This window comes from Triturus cristatus, chromosome 4_2, assembly GCF_964204655.1.
Source record: "Triturus cristatus chromosome 4_2, aTriCri1.1, whole genome shotgun sequence".
Classification (NCBI taxonomy): Eukaryota; Metazoa; Chordata; class Amphibia; order Caudata; family Salamandridae; genus Triturus; species Triturus cristatus.
In genome coordinates this window covers 832,805,327-832,816,086 of record NC_140586.1, presented here as the reverse complement: position 1 = coordinate 832,816,086, position 10,760 = coordinate 832,805,327, and the positions used below count along the sequence as shown (strand labels likewise).

Sequence of the window (10,760 nt, the reverse complement as noted above, 5' to 3'; positions counted from 1 at the left end):
TCTACATGGGGAGTTTTTTATGTCAACTGTCAGGACCAGAGTAATGCTCCTAATATGTTTTGTGGCTAAGCCTCTGCAGGAATTTGAAGACAAAACAAGTGAATGATGGCTTGCTTAAACATTCCGTTTTAATGAATGGAAAGAAGTGTGCGAGTACAGTACAGTGTTTTGGTGTGTGGATACGGCTGAAGTTGTGCCATAAACAAACATGTGGTTGCATTTACTCATGGGTATGGAAGAGAAGTGTGAGGATAGATGCAGCCATAACAGCCAATACCTGCCATCTATAAAGTGATCTGTGTATATACCATTCAGGCAGCTTATGCAGCAGATGATGGGTAATAAGGAAAATGCTGTGATTGTTGCCGCAAAATTGCAAATTTCAGTGGCCCTACCCACAGTGAACAAAGGTGTGTGTCGTGCTGCAATTCAGCCTGTTTGTGAACCAGCGCTGGGGAAGAGAGCCGCAGCAGGCCATATTTAGTAAATATTGTGCTGCACTGCTCCTGTTGTCTGGTTTCCATGTGTCCTGTCATTATACAGACCTGTGCGTTCAGAAGTAAGTGTGCAGTGACAAAGGCTGTTACTAGATGTCCCTGACGAATCAACAGCACAGAGGTGCAGTAACACAAGCCATCTCTGCCTTTTGACTAAGATCAAGTGTAGTATCTGTTCTTATTATTTTAAACGTACAATGTTTGAGCAAGTAAAATTGATTTTATAGTAACTATGACTTGTACTTTAAAGCGAATAAATTTGCTGTATGCAAATGTGTACAAATTTCACAATCCGCACGACTAGCTTTTAATTGAGCAGGAGGAGGGGCACCAGCGTGCTGGTGTCTGTTTTGCTCATTAGGAGCACAAAAAAGGACCCCAAAGGAACTGTGGTCAGCGTTAGAACACTGGAAACGTTGTGCTCCGTAATTTCTCTCTTTCCTGGTGTTTCGGTGGACTAATGCTGGAGGATTAAAACCCCTCATAACACCCTTCACAGGCCTGTGCAGCCCCCAGACCTCTGGCGAGGGGATTCATGCTTCAGCGGTAACCCCTATAACCCTTGCTTTAGCTCTAGGGCGTGACTTTACGGTGTTTCTTGCACTGCATACTATTGTGGTCTGCTGCAAGACACTCCAGGTACCCAGGCGGAGGACCCCAGGTGACAATGGTAAACCCGACGGTAACCCAGAAATTGCCGGTAAGCCCAAAATACAACAAATGGGTGACAAAATGGACATTGGAGCCCCAGTGACCGTCACAGATGGCAACTCCACCCCGGAAGCCCTGAAGTCCAACCTCAAGCCCCATGGGGAGGGCAGCAAGGAGGCAAGTAAGGCTGCACCTCCGGAACCAAGCACCAGCGCTCGGAAGGCTGGTGCCCCGAAGGACTCAGGGCTTAAGGCAGGTGCACCTGAAAACCCCAATGCTACCAAACCAGGGAGCAGGGACCTGGCAAGGGACCGCCTCCGAACCCTTCAATGGGTACAATGTCTCCCACTGGCATGCCCAGGTAATGTGGTGGGAGGTAAGGGACAAGGAAGAGCCCAGACTGGACAGGGACTTGTTCTTAAACAAGGTCCGCAAACCAGCAGGAGTCCCAGTGACGGAGGTGCTGAGCTGCCAGACATCCGCGTCATGCATGATATTTCTCTTTAGTTTCATCACCCAGCCCCTCTTTAGGAAGAACTGGGATTTCTTCCAGAGGAAAAAGAAGGAGACACCCTACAGAACCTTCAGCCTGACTACAGGATGGGTGCCGGCAACAACGAAGAAGAGGGTGACCTTTCAGATGACCAACCCCCACATCCTAGATAGAGACACCGTGTCACTTCTCCAGAGGTACGGCACCATCATGAATGGACCCATTAAGGTCAGGGACAGCAACGGAATATGGAACACGACATGGCGAGCAAACATCAACCTCCACAAAGAACCTGCAGGAAGTGACGGAATAAAACACCCACTGGCAGGCTTCTACCTAGGAGCCGACGAAGGGAGGATCAGGCACTAGGGACAACCCTTCACCTGCAGATAGTGTGAGACCGTGGGCCACATAGGAAGAGACTGCCCGAAGAAGTTCTGCAGGGTCTGCAAACGGAGCGGGTACAACATGACACAGTGCACCAGCAACAAGATGTGCAACGTCTTTAGAGGAGAAGGACACATGTACTACCACTGCCCCAAATCGGACAAGCCAAAGACCTACACCAACGGTGGATCCCAACGCCAAGGTGAATGACATCCTGAAGGCTGCTAGGAAAGAAGTGGACAAGAAACCGGAGCCAACAAGGAAGGTCAAGCAGAAGAAACCAGCCCTGAAGGTGGCGCCACCACAAGGACCAGGCCGAGCACAATCTCAAGTGGACCCCATTGCGGAACCAACTACAGCGGAGGAACCAACACCCCCAATGGAGGAGAAATAAGCAATGGGAGCCCAGTGCCCCAATGGAGACCCCGAGGAAGGAGCACCTGAGGTCCAACCAATGGATCACCAGAGGGAGTTGGACCCAGAGCCAGAAGCAGGAGCCAAGAAAGGAGGGCAAGGAGAGGAGAAGGCACCAGCCAAGGCAAAGGGTAAGAAGAAGAACAAGAGAAAGAGAAAGAAGTCCCAGCCAGATAACAGCAACAGCAGCAACGCTCACAAGGTGATAGAGGAGGAATGGAAGAAAGTCAAATTGCAGATGCTGCGGGACAAATTAAAGAAGGAGAAGGCTGAAAAAGAGGAGAAAAGGAGGCAGACCAGGTCAGGAGGGAAGACCGGACCCACGCCGCCACTGACTGACATCAAGGCTGACCCCGACATCAACGAGGAGGAGACGAGAGACCAGACTCACCCCTGGAACAACAGAAAGAGGACAAGGCCTAGGAAGGACGACTTATACACTCAGAAGAAGCTCATCAAGGCCCAAGAACACAAGAAGACAGAGGACGGATACACCACCATGGACTCTGGAATTGAGGACAGCGACATGGAGGATCACAGAAACACCCGAATGTACCCGTAGAAGCTGTCGGAGAGGGCCTGCAGAGGCTGCACCAGATGGTCAGTGAAGCACCAGAGGCCGGAGCATAAAAGTAAGAGAGGGACGAGGAGGACACCATTGTGTGGATAGATGTCACAGAAGCCACCATGGAGCTCTCAATTGAAAACCCAGAAGAGACAACACCAGTGATAGAGGGCCTGCAGATGGTTCGGTACACTGCGGTATAGTAGCCCTCCTCACAGAAAGTTTCAGAAACCGGACACTGACTGCTAGCGCTGAGACAATGGCTAGATCATTGTTCCCCCTAAACGTCAGGAGCGTGAAGGATCAGGTTAGGCGGGTTGGCACGTTGCGCTTCCTGGCTGCACAGAACCTAGATAGCTACTTTTTGCAGGAGTGCAGAACTCTGTACGCCCAGTTGTACAGCCAGCCCAAAAGGCAGTGGATGCACGTCCCATCATTTGGTCTGGAGGAAACAATTACAAATCATCTGGAGTGGCCATTCTAATCAAGGGGAGGCAGTTCACCGTGGACAAGGTCACCTAGCAGGTCAATGGCAAAGTGCTGGATGTGGGTGGCTCGAGGGCTGGTGAGCCGTTAGGCTCATCAATGTCTATGCCCCCCCAGAGAAGAATGAGCGACTCGAGATTTTCAGAGTGCTCAGGATGCAACTTGTGACCTCCAGGACCATTCTGATGGATGATTATTTCAACTGCATAGTAGAGTTGGATGGACGCACTGGGTCAGGCTCTGCAGGGATGAATGTGACGTCCAGGCTGTTGGTGGAGATTATAGGTGAGACACCTCTCCGGGATGTCATTAGGAGCATGGGGCCGAATGCCAGGAATGTTTCCTGGAGTTGGCCGGGCAGAACCGTGCGTTCACTAATCAACTTCCTATTCACTTCTCCAATGGTAAACCCTGGGCGAAGGTCCATGGTCACCGTCTACTTCTCTGACCACAGGGCAGCCAGTTTTGAGGGGGGACTTGCAGGGAAGTTCCCCACCAGCCCAGGATCATGGAGGCTGAACTGCTCGTTGCTGGAAAATGAGGAGTTAGTGGTGAACCTCAGAGCCGTGTATGTAGAGTGGAGGGAAATGAGGGACTTATTTCACTCCACCAGCGAGTGGTCGAAATGGGTGAAGGACAGGTTCCGGAGCTTTTTCCAGGATGCAAGCAGAGCTGCTGCAAGGAAAAAGAAGAGGTCATTTAGAAAGATGCGGAGCAAACTGCAGTAAATGTATGAACTCGAGCTCAGGGGATGGGACCTGGATGACGAACTGGATGAAACCTGAAAAGGGCTCACGGAGCACTTCAGGGAAGAATCCAGGAAAATCATCTTCCGGACCAGAACTGAGAACCTCTAGAAGGACGAGAATTGCAACTTCACTTAGCCTTCACACCGCTGGTAGAGCTTCGGGACTCAGAGGGCAACCTCCAAAGTGAGAAGGAGAAAGTTCTGAAAGTTGTAACCGACTTTTATGGCGAGGTTTACTCACCAAAGTTGTCAGAGCCCAGGCGGATAGTTTCCTGGAGGGCATCTCAAAAACACTGGGGGCCTTATTTATGAGGCCATGCAACAGTTTTGCGCTTCCATTGCGTCACTTTTTGTGACGCATCGGCGGAGTAAAACATGCCTCCTGTTACGCCCTATTTACAAAGTGACTCATCTAAGCAGATGTGTCACTTTGTAAACCCCTGCGCTACATTATACCTGCGTCAGGTATAATGTATGCAGGGTTGGCGTTCTCACATAAGTAAGCCTCGTAGAAGTGACGCAGTGAAATCTACCAGACTTCACAGCGCCACTTCTAGGGTGCAAATGCGTCAATATCTTACGCCTGCCTCACAGCAGGCGTAAGACTGACACTGGGCCCCTTCACATGGGGCTTGCCCCATGTGAAAGGACACATTGCTGGAGTTGCGTCACTTTTGTGACACACTCCAGCAATGCGTCACTTTTGCGCCTACAGATACGTCAGAAATACTGATGCATCTGAAACTCCTTGCGACATGAGGCGTCATACTGTAAATATGACACATCCATCATGTCGCAAGGAGGGTGCACTGAGAAGTGACGCATCGCTGCTTTCACGCAGCGATGAGTCACTTCTCATAAATGAGGCCCTGGGTCCGGAATAGAGAGAGAAAGCCTGAACATGCCCTTCACACTGTAAGAGTTGCACTTGGTCGCATGACCTCCAAGAGGGGCAAGACGCCTGGAATAGACAATCTCCCAGTAGAGCTTTATGTCGAACTGTGGGACCTGATCATGCCAGACTTTCAGGACCTCTAAGAGGAAATGGTGGGCAAGGGCAGTATGCCACAATCCCTGCGTGAGGGTATGATAACGCTCTTGTGCGAGCAGAAGAGAGAGAGAGAGGACCTCAAGAACTGGAGGCCCATCTCTCTCCTCAATGTGGACTACAAGATTCTTGTGATGGTGATACACAACCGCCTAAAGAAAGTCATAGCGAAGATAGTCTACTCTGACTAGTCCTGTAGGATACCGGGTCGGCAAATCGCAGACAGTCCTTCCCACTCCTTTTCATCCACGTTATCGAGCTCTTTGCCGAATGGATCTGGCAGAACAGGAACATCAGAGGAGTGAAGGTGGCAGGAAGCAAGGGAAAGTGCGAGGTGAAGTGCTCCCTCTACAGGGACAACGTCTCAGTCTTCTGCTGGGATGGACCATCTGTGAAAGAGCTGGAGAGGACTTGTATCAAGTTTGGGAAGGCATCAGGAGCAAAGATCAACAGTGCCAAGTTAGAAACACCTACTCTTCTGCCCCTGGACACCCACCCGAGACCCACTGCCATTCCCCATAAAGCAGGACTTCTTGAAGATCCTTGGAGTCTGGTTTGGGAGAGAAGGTGCGCAGAGAACACCTGGGAAGTGAGACTGGTGAAGACGAGGCAGAAGCTGGGACTCTGGAGCCTCCGGAAGCTGAAGATCAAAGGGAAGTCTTTGATCCTGCAGAACGAGGCCCTGCCAGTGCTCCAGTATGTCGCTCAAGTGCGGCTGCTGCAGACCCGAACAGCCAAGGCCATCACACGAATGATCTTCTACTTCATTTGGAGCTCGAAGATGGATAGAGTGAAGAGGGCAGTCATGTTAAAGACCCATGACAAGTGAGGCAAGCGAGTGGCAGACATCGCCACCATCCTGAGGGGAATCTTCGTGTGCCACTGCATGAGGAACACCCTGAGGACCAAAGACGAGAGCCATGTCGACTTTCTGATGGTACGCTTCTTCCTGTTGCCAACGTGGAAGCACCTCGGATGGGCAGAGTGGGTGAGCGCCATCCCGTACAACTGGGAGACCCCATGGTTCTACAAAGAAGTCGAGAGGTTCCTGAAGGAGTTCGGGCTGGAGGCCACCGCCCCCGCCACATGGACCCCGAAGCCATGCCAGATACGAGCAAAGCACATCAGCGAACCAATTGGCGCCCTCCCCTCTGCCACAGCAGACCACGTGTGGGGGAAACATTGCATCCAAGCGCCTGACCAACCAGTACAAGGAAATCGCCTGGACGACCTTCCGTAACAGCCTTCATACACGCAAGAGGACTCAACCGATACAAGTCCTGCCTGAGAGGGTGCACCGCGGAAAAGACAACATACCATCTCTTATGGGAGTGCATGTACGCACAGGTGCTGCTGAAGGCCCTAGATACGGAGCTTAGGGCCTGGATACCTACTTCATGCATCACCGCGGACTCTGTGATGAATGGCTTGTTCCCAGGGACACATGCACTAGGTGACCTCCTGGACTGCTGGAGGCTCCTGTGCTGCTTTAAAGATGTTCTTCTGTTTTTTAGAAACCACCTGGTAGTAGGGAAGATGGAGACATCAACCCTGGTGTGCTGAAAGATGATCCACAGCCTCCTGCGTGAGTACGCTGCACTGGACGGATCAGATGAAGACAATGACTGAGGACCCAAAGGGGTCCCCTTGTACCCTTACACAGGGGGGCCTGGATGGGCCACTAACCTGTCATGTCCTTTTTTTCTTTAACCGAGGAACCGGTTGGCGACAGGGAGAGGAAAAGGTGAATGAAGACAGGTGGAGAAAATGTAGTTATTTACTGTATGTATTTGACTAACGTGACCTTTTCCCTTCACAGGTAAAAGGTTAATGGGATAGCTTCTGCACTTGGTGTCAAGTTTATTACCAATGACTGATGAATAAATAGGGTGTTGTGGAAGGTGACGATTGATGTATCTGAATCAGATACGATGCCCTGTCAAGCAGGAAAAAAAAATCAGTAGCACAAAGATGCAGTAACACAAACCACTACTAGATGTCCCTGTTGCATCAATAGCACAAAGGTGCAGTAACACAGGTATGTTATTTGATGTCCCGAAGAATCAACAGCACAACGTGCAGTAACACAAGCCATTACTAGATGTCCCTGCTGAGTGAGCTACTCACAGGTTCAGTAACATAATCTCTTTCAAGATGCACCAGTTACATCAATAGCACAAAGGTGCAATAACTAAAGGTGTTACTAGCTGTCCCTGTTGAGTAGCTAAAATGTACTGCGTTACAATCTTTAATAATCATATGTTGATCATTGTTAATATGCCTCTATATACATATAAAGAAGTTACACTTTATATAATTGAAGAATACTTATTAGCTTGTAGTATATTCACGTTAAACCAAATGTGCATTCTTATCGTTGGCCTGACTGCGAGTAGGCCTCAGCTGCTCAAAGCCTATCACTGTCAAACATGATGTTGACTTCAAAATGTGTTTTTACGTTTTCCTTCTCGTTTCAGGTGCAAGATAACCTATGCTAGTTAGAAGAGCAGCTCCTTGTTTGCTTGTAGAAATGTTAGCGCAAATAGGATTAATTAGAAGTTTATTGTGATTTACATCATGTTTGGGGTTAAGAAAGATCCTCCTGTACTCAGCAGTCTGAACCGAGTGTGTGTCCATTTGACTAACAATGGGAACGAAGGGAGTTTACCTGCTCCAAGAAGACGGCTCAACCTGATCGGCCCCATTGCCGGGTGGTTGGTAGGAAGAGGTTCTAGACAGAATGCAATGTATTTAACTGTGTGTCTTAGAACAGTTGAGGAGATCCTGTCCTGACTGCTGGATGAAGTCATTACTCCGTTCCCTGTCTCTGCTGATTCTCCTACTTGAGACCCTATATCTCACCAATGTCTTTCTCTATTCTGAAACTTTAATTTGTTCACTTCAAACTGGCACCTTCTGCTTGGGATTTTCCGCAGCCATCCATAGACGCTTTATTTAGTTTATGGAAGTTCCTTTATGGAACTGAAACCTTCCATTTGTTATTCTTTAAACAATTTGATTTCAGTTTACATGATCTCATGTTTCTGGATTGATTAACTCTACTGTATTTCATGCTTAACTGATAAATTATTTACGAAATGAATAACGCCTATAACTTTGATTAAATAGCTAAAAAACCTTTTGTTATTGTGGAGCCAGATGTGTCACTGTTCTTTGAATTTGCTGTACTGATGTGAGCTCTCAGAATACACTTTCAGCTGATATCAAAAGATCCATGCGACCGGTGGGGCAATTTGTTTTAGGGCTACACCAGATGCCACAGATATAGAACATTGTGCTGTATCAATGGTCAATATTGAAATAGTGTAAGTGAAGAAACATTAAATTAGGTGGGAGGAGTTTAGAACTCTTCCCACAAAGTGAAGAACGGCGAAGATGTCCAGGGTTTCTTGACAAAGGTAAAGTTTAACTCCAGCACCGATCAACTCCCTGCTAAAAGAGATCTTGTCCAAAAACTGGCAAAGAGGTCCTCGGCCCTGAGCAGTAGGGGGTAAATGCTGCAACAGTCACTGCTTGTCAGCCGTGCACAAGCAATTCTCCTAAAGCAGACAGTTTAACACTTGGAGAAAGGAATATCTAACATTAGAGAATTGTTTTTTTTTTAATTTGTCAACATTTCAGTTGGTGAAGTTTAAAGGGTCACCCAGAGTAGTGTGCAAAGCACAGTTCCTCCATCAGCAAACAACATTCTAGAATGTTGCCTTGTTTGGTGCCGTGAGCTGTGGTTTTGAGATGTATTGTGACATCATCATTCCCCGGATGGCCCTTTTTGAAACGAAGTTGTGAAAGGCTCCTTTTTCGTAATTTCATAAACCATATATGCCATAGTATCCAATTCCGGAGGGAAATTTGTGATTTTATAAGCAAAAATATGTTGATTTTTAGTGGTTGTAGGCGACTCGCTGTGTATTCCCTTTCCCGGCTATAATGGCTTGATACTGGTCACTTCTCGATGCCGTCCCGCTATGGGATGTAGGCACCATGCTGTGGACAATACTTCGTGCTCCTAATAAAGGTTTTTGAAAACTTTAAAAAAAAAAATGTAAGTTATGACACGTAAGAAGTTTTGACCATAAAAAAAAAATTTGATTTTAGTTTCCTCCTGCTTACAATAGCCCCCACTTACATGGACGTCAATGTGTAAAAGAAATCCAGCATTTTTTTTCAAAATTTCCCTCTTTCCTTTTTTCACATGTTGTCATTTATTACATCACCTGCATTAAACCATTTTAAACCAAAGATCACTGAGCGTTCTGAACCAAATCACTTCTATCTGCTTCAGATTTGGCAACTGAAGAAGGCCCTGCGCATACAGGAGGCTGGCAACAGCCAACCCCGGGCTCAGCGGGCTCTGGGTACCACAGCCTTTGGGTACTTTGGAACCAAGGTCTCATAGCAAAATCAAGGAAATTCACTGACCACATTATCAAAACCTCCTCGTCTGTGTTGTCTCATAAGGAGAGTGCTCTGGCTGTGCCAAATGAGATACCAGGATCGACCACCTCTTAGCCAATAGCCAATGCTATTTTGTTAATTAATTAATTACGACAACAATACTTTTGCACATTATAAAACATTCCACACGTTATAGTTTGTGCGCAGTAAAACTGTATGTCAATTGTCATTTAAATTGAAAATGTGTTGTCTGTAATGGAAGAGCTCTACCACACCATGAATATTCCACTCTACACCACTCCACTCTACATATCTCTAAGGTAGGTAATGGCTCAGCGAGGCGCTATGAGCAATTTTGCAGCGCCATGCTGCGTCATTTAAAAAACCCAGGTATGCACCGTAGTAACAAGAATACGGCGCACTGCTGTGTTTTCCCTTGCGTCGGGGGTGAAAATAGGTGCCTAGCGCCAGGGCAGACACCCTTGCGTCATTTTGCAAGGGTGCCTGCGTTGCAGGGATGGTTGTTTTTGTGCAGGAAGGTGTCCCATCCTGCACATAAACACAATAATGGTGATTTGCTACTTCTATGTGTGATGCATTCTGCGGCTCACATAGAAGTAGCAAATATACATTAATTAGTGATTGTTTTTGTGCAGGAAGGCACACCATTGATTGTGTTTTGCTCCTTCTATGTGCGCTGCAGAATCTTTTGCAATATTTCTCCTCGTTGCGCCACTCTAACACCTGCTTTTCACTGGCCTTAGTTTTTGGCAATGCATCAGATTTACAGATTCTTGTAAATCTGGGGCAGCGTCAAAATGCAATAGGTGTTGCACTGAAATGCCCACAGCAACACCCATTGCACGCCCCTTTCACCCAAAGTGATGCATCACAAAGGGCCGTATTTACAAGGCGGCATTAAGCCACACAAAGTGGTGTAGCGTCACCTTGTTAATATGGTGCAGAGCATTGCGCCCCGGTGCGCCGGTAAAAGTGACACTCCAGTGGCCCCTCTATGTCATTCCAGTCCATTCTATGGAACTCCATGACATGTC

General features: G+C 47.8%; 1 pseudogene; it reads left to right on the top strand.

The window, feature by feature from the left end:
• Positions 1-630: 630 nt before the first annotated feature.
• Positions 631-745, top strand: LOC146835189 (U2 spliceosomal RNA; annotated as a pseudogene).
• The last annotated feature ends 10,015 nt before the right edge of the window (positions 746-10,760 follow it).